The 6,343-nt window shown below is 42.2% G+C and overlaps 1 long non-coding RNA gene across 1 annotated transcript; it reads right to left on the bottom strand.

Moving 5' to 3' along the window:
- Nucleotides 1–4,979: 4,979 nt before the first annotated feature.
- Nucleotides 4,980–6,040, bottom strand: LOC147711249 (uncharacterized). Its single transcript, XR_015295679.1, has 3 exons — nucleotides 5,744–6,040; nucleotides 5,569–5,661; nucleotides 4,980–5,306 (listed from the first exon to the last, which is right to left on the bottom strand). It is a non-coding gene; the product is annotated as an uncharacterized LOC147711249 (long non-coding RNA).
- Nucleotides 6,041–6,343: the final 303 nt, after the last annotated feature.

The following is a 6,343-nucleotide window of genomic DNA, read 5'->3' as shown; positions in this document are numbered from 1 at the left end:
TCACGGCCCGTGAAGCGCTTCTACCGTGAAAAATCATTTTTTTTTTCTTTTCCCCACGGGACCCTTTAATAACCCCAACAACATTCCTAGGGGGTCAAGAGGGGGATACCTTGCCCCCTTTCATTAAATTCCCCCTTAGTTTTTCACCTCTTCTTCTCTCTCGATCCTACCGAGAGACAAGATGGCGGCCGCTCCGGACTGTCACGTAGCAAAAAAAAAAAAAGCTCACGCACAGCCGCTGGAAGAGATGTATCAACATATATCAGCCTCCTCAGCCACCCTCAGGAAACATAGGGGATTAGGATACGTCTCCCGCACCCCCTTATACCTAGTAATTTAATTAACGAAGCACAAAATGGCGAATTCCCGTTTCGCTACCAGTTTGCGGCCCAGTTCGCGGCCCGTGAAGCGCTTCTACCGTGAAAAATCATTTTTTTTTTCTTTTCCCCACGGGACCCTTTAATAACCCCAACAACATTCCTAGGGGGTCAAGAGGGGGATACCTTGCCCCCTTTCATTAAATTCCCCTTTCGTTTTTCACCTCTTCTTCTCTCTCGATCCTACCGAGAGACAAGATGGCGGCCGCTCCGGACTGTTTAGAATGTTGACAGACACCGGAGAGCCAATCAGCTTTCTGCGCGCAAAGTTCCGAAACGCGAAAAGTAAGCGGACCGGATCGCTGCCCGGAGCGCTGTTACAGATATATATCTTGATTTAAACGTTAATTTCTCAAAATCCACTGAAGCACATATATTGAGACCTAGCAAAGGCACATCGGGCTAACAGTCCCTACAATTTTGCCAAGTTTCGTGCAAATCCATTCAGCCGTTCGAGCTAAAAGTGAGTCCAACCGCCCTATGGAAAACTCAATGTAAAAAACGCGTTTTGGGACCCCCCTTTTTTCTCAGCCCCCCCTTGACGAAACCCCACCAAATTTTCAGGGGCTGCTCAGAAACAAAATGTGCCATTTTCCTGAAAATTTCAGCCGATTCCGTCCACAAACGCCAAAGTTATTAGACATAGAATTTTCAGAAATCCCATAGGGAATTAATCCTAACTATATATACCTACTGGCGATAGCCAGTAGGTAATATATATATATATATATATTCCAGCCATATGGTTCGTGGTTGAGACTAATGGCGCTCTTGTGGCGGTGTGTTCTCTTCGGCTGAACCACGCTGATATTATATTCCAACAACTTTTCCTCTTCACAAAGGACACCATGAGTCACACACGAGCTTGAGTTTTCATCAGTTTAATGACGCCTTGCAAACAGGTTCTTACGACTTGTCCTGACTAGTTTCGTTCCTGGCTAGGAACTTTTTCAAAGGTGCGTCGTTGCATGAGCCTCTGCCGCTCTGGTCACAGTTCTCTGCCGCTCTGGTCACAGTTCATTTTCCGCTATGCTTGTATGCCTCCAGTGGCGGTGTTTTATGGAATCACTTCCTTTTAAGTAGCATTGTGGGAACCGTAGTTCGTCTCGGCAGTCTGCTTTTGGCTTGAAGTTTAGGTAAAGGTGCTGTTCACTTTTACCACAATTGTTCATCAAATCTGGCAAGTTCCCCATTTTCAGCCGACTTTTCCGGTTGAAAATGGATCATCAAGCCAAAAGCAGACTGCCGAGACGAACTACGGTTCCCACAATGCTACTTAAAAGGAAGTGATTCCATAAAACACCGCCACTGGAGGCATACAAGCATAGCGGAAAATGAACTGTGACCAGAGCGGCAGAGAACTGTGACCAGAGCGGCAGAGGCTCATGCAACGACGCACCTTTGAAAAAGTTCCTAGCCAGGAACGAAACTAGTCAGGACAAGTCGTAAGAACCTGTTTGCAAGGCGTCATTAAACTGATGAAAACTCAAGCTCGTGTGTGACTCATGGTTTCCTTTGTGAAGAGGAAAAGTTGTTGGAATATAATATCGGCGTGGTTCAGCCGAAGAGAACACACCGCCACAAGAGCGCCATTAGTCTCAACCACGAACCATATGGCTGGAATCGGTAACGAATAGAGACTAGGTGCCCCCGAGGACTGGACCTCGGTCGTGGATCCATTTTCAACCGGAAAAGTCGGCTGAAAACGGGGAACTTGCCAGATTTGACGAACAATTGCGGTAAAAGAGAACAGCACCTTTACCTAAACATCAAGCCAAAAGCAGACTGCCGAGACGAACTACGGTTCCCACAATGCTACTTAAAAGGAAGTGATTCCATAAAACACCGCCACTGGAGGCATACAAGCATAGCGGAAAATGAACTGTGACCAGAGCGGCAGAGAACTGTTACTAGAGCGGCAGAGGCTCATGCAACGACGCACCTTTGAAAAAGTTCCTAGCCAGGAACGAAACTAGTCAGGACAAGTCGTAAGAACCTGTTTGCAAGGCGTCATTAAACTGATGAAAACTCAAGCTCGTGTGTGACTCATGGTTTCCTTTGTGAAGAGGAAAAGTTGTTGGAATATATATATATATATATATATATATATATATATATATATATATATATATATATATATATATATAATCACTTCTCACTCTCCGGCAGAAGAACAAAGGACGCAGCAGGGTTTCACTGGGGTTCAAAGGCTGCTTTATTAAGTGGTTTTAGGCAGACCGGTTTCAGCGCGTAGCTTTCCTATCTATATATATATCAACCAAAGACCAAATCTTAGATCCTTAACCTCCATACGGCGATAAAGACTGCATGAACAACTTGTTGCTTGTGCGAAGAGTCTTTATTTGTTTTACTCTCACTATGTCATGGCACGTTTCGGCTGGAGAAACCAGCCTTGATCACATGCATATGATCACATATATATTCCCTTTACTGACAGGCCTCCCCCCCTACTGTGCCACGCCCTTTTGGGGTCATTTGGGGTAGTTTGCGTTTAGGCCCACATATTGTTTTGTTCATATAAGGTATCCATGCCAAATTGATATAATTTCTTCCATTATCCTGAGGATTCTAAAGGTACCCAGGGTTTGTGGATTCCCATGGAGGGGACCTAGAAATTCAGCAAAGTAAAGCTAAATTTGGATTTTTAGGGAAAATGGGAAAAAAGTGCTGTCCCTGCAAATGGTATCAACAAAGGGTTTGTGGTGCTAAAATCACCATCTTCCCAGCTTTCAGGAACATACACACAATTGTCAGAAAACCACATTTTTCTACCGGTTTGGCCTCTTACTGGGATATATCCAATTTTCTATATTTTGGTACTTTCATCCTCTTCCAGTTAGTGGTAGAAATGGGTGTGAAACCAATAATGGATCCCTGTAAACTATACATTTCTAAAAAGTAGACACAATTCTGAATTCAGCTAGGGATAATTTGTGTAGACCCTGAAAGATTTTTCTATAGAAAATAACAGTTAAAATAAAATAAAATATTGCCTACATTTTCACCTGTAAGGTTATTCTAACTTTAGTAGATTTTTTAAAGCAATATACTGTTACGTCTGCAGGACCTTTCTGGTTTGGGGGATATAGGAGGCTTGTATGTGCAAAAAGAACTTGAGGTACCCATAGCCACCAACTGAGTTACACCTTGCAATGGTTTTATTTATCTTTTACAGGGTATATAGCAATTCATTTGGTAAAATATAAAGAGTGAAAAATGGGTATCAAGAAAACCTATGTATTTCTGAAATGGGAAGAAAATATGGAGTTTAGAAACAGTGGTTATTTGTGCATAAATTTGAGGGGACCTGTGAGAAGTTGGCCTGATATATGATGTCTCCAATTCTGGGGGCACCTTGTATCAGTCCAAACAATCCCTTATGGTGATGGTTGTAAGTCAACCTTATAGACAAGCTATCCTAAGGGTAGCATGGACTAAGCAACCTTAAAGGCTTAACTCAAGAGGGCATGTGAAGCCAGCTGTTTTACCAATCAAAATCCTGTAATATCAAATGAAAGGACACCACACAAGTTATATATTATAAAAATATATGTATTTATTCTCAGAATAATCCTCTATACTCTTTATGAGTCTAGAAGCACCAGCGTTTAAAGAAAAGCACAGTAAAACATATGAAAGTTGCACAATTATGGATGAGGCCCAGGGGCCATTGGAACCATATACTAAAATAGTTGTATAAGTATCACTAATCGAACAGTGGTAAGGCCTGAGGCCTTGGGAATCGCTGGGGCTATTCGGGACTAGCAGTGGTGAAGTCGGGAAAAGCCGACCGGACTCTGGTGCAGAGCTTAAAGCACACACATGCACCAATGCAAATTCAATGGTGCGTAAAAGTTACAAAGTTACTGTTTTAGGAAGGTTCTGACTGGACTAGAATTACCAAACTTTACACTTAGACACTAGAGGTGTATAGCAATGCAGGAGCACCGGCGTTCACAAGTTACCTCACCCACAGGAAGCGGGTGCATAGGTGCCAAAGTGTGTCGGGTTTCGTCACGCAGTCTGATGGTGCCTGGAGATGAAGATGCTGCAGGCGTCCAGAAGAGAAGTGTCAGGTTGGATCCAAGGGTGGATCGAAGATGTATAGTACCTGAAAGCGAGGGGACAGAGTCTGGGTCACTCAGCAGTGACCAGGGTGGAACCAGGAAGGAACCAGGCAATGTCGGGCGCAATCAGGTGGTTGTTGTGAAGATTGTCTCCGCTGCCACGTGGACTCTGAGGCACCAAGGATGTCCAGGAGTGGATCACGAGCTGTCCCACAAAGGCTCTCGCTGTCGGCAGTGTCAGCTTCTGGATTGGAGCAAACAAACCTTGGCAAGCGCAACCCACGCAGGATTCAAAGATTGCTTCCTACTCGGACCTGTGAAGGAAATGGCCAGCAAGGGATTTCAATTGAGGAGTTTGTACAGCACTATTAGGACTTGTTGTTTAATCACAGTACCTAAGTATGAATTAAATCAATGGCTGTTAAAATCAATTCAAAATAGACATAAGATGTTACCACACTAACATCATGATAGAGCAATGTTGCTCAATAAAACAAAACCAGAAACCAGGATATATTGTCTGAAAATTATTATTAAATTTCAAGGCAAAATATATATACAAAAACAGTGAATGAACATAAAGTGCAGGGTGCATACATAGATATACAATAAGGATAATCAAGGTCTTGTTTCCTTTTCCTTGGAAATATCCAAATTAAAGTCCAGACTGCTGTATTTCAATGATTGATTGGTTTTAGCCCAGAGTCAGAAGAAAATCAAAAAATGACTGAGGGACCAATTAGGCAGACTTGGACTGAGCAGGTCGACGTTTCGGTCTTGTTATGGTTATTTTTAAGACCATCATCAGGACTACAAGGTAGTATATGCAATTGATGACCCTCTGTAAAAAAACAACAATACATTATAATATATACAATTAAATTAAATACCTGGTTCATGACATACAATAGTTATGGCACTGGTAAATTTATTTACAATTCCTATTTACACTAAACAAAATAGCAGTAGGTTTTATCATAAGTTAAAATTGGTCGGTGTGGAGACCAAAAAAGTTTGTTATCATAATTAAACAAATTTAAAAGCACATTGTGCTAAGTAGGATAGGTCTATTCCGTGTTCTACTCGCCGCATATTGTACTTACTAATAGCAGTATAGTAGTTTTATTGGCACCGTTGTTTGAGATTATTGACACTGAAGTAGTACACAAAGAAGAATCCAATGTGCCACGGTTGCGCTATAAGGAACAAGGAGTCATTTTAGTTCCTATCAAATGTACATGTTAATTTTATATTACATATAGAGGTTGGGGCATTTACCTTGCAACACTTGGGTGCAGTGATGAATAGAAAAGGATACACCGTCTACCTTCAATTGTTGATCGGTTATCTCTATGTATAAACTAAATAAAACAGAGAAAATGGCTTTTAGTGGTAAAGAAATAGTCACATAAATGTAACAGGCAGTGCTGTACTGGGTAGACAAGGTCATAGAGTTTGTGCACAGTTACAGCGTTTATTCATTAAGGTAGGGGGCAGCATATACCCAACAGAGGGGTAGCCCATGCTGAAGAAGCCTGTTGTTTTCTAAGCTTTAGAAATTATTTAAAGATTACAGTGAGGTATATCTTTAGCTTTAAAACGATTATAGGCGTTTTTACTAGAACATGAAGCCTCGTATTTGATTAAAAGTAAAATGCTATTTGTAAACAGTTGCGTTCACATTACTGCTGCTATATCTCCCCAGAATTTTAAGGAGAGTAAAACTCCCAGGCCGTGAGTTTAGAGATGCCGGTGCCGCGAATCGGCACTTTGTTAAAGCCGGGAATCGAGCATAACACGGGGGCTCTTTGCCGGTGTACTTACTGTGGATTAGTCAGCATTGAGACTTCGGGACATCGGAACGCGCGGGATCCGGGC

Source organism: Lissotriton vulgaris, chromosome 5 (assembly GCF_964263255.1).
Source record: "Lissotriton vulgaris chromosome 5, aLisVul1.2, whole genome shotgun sequence".
Taxonomy (NCBI): Eukaryota; Metazoa; Chordata; class Amphibia; order Caudata; family Salamandridae; genus Lissotriton; species Lissotriton vulgaris.
This window is presented reverse-complemented; position numbering and strand designations above follow the sequence as displayed.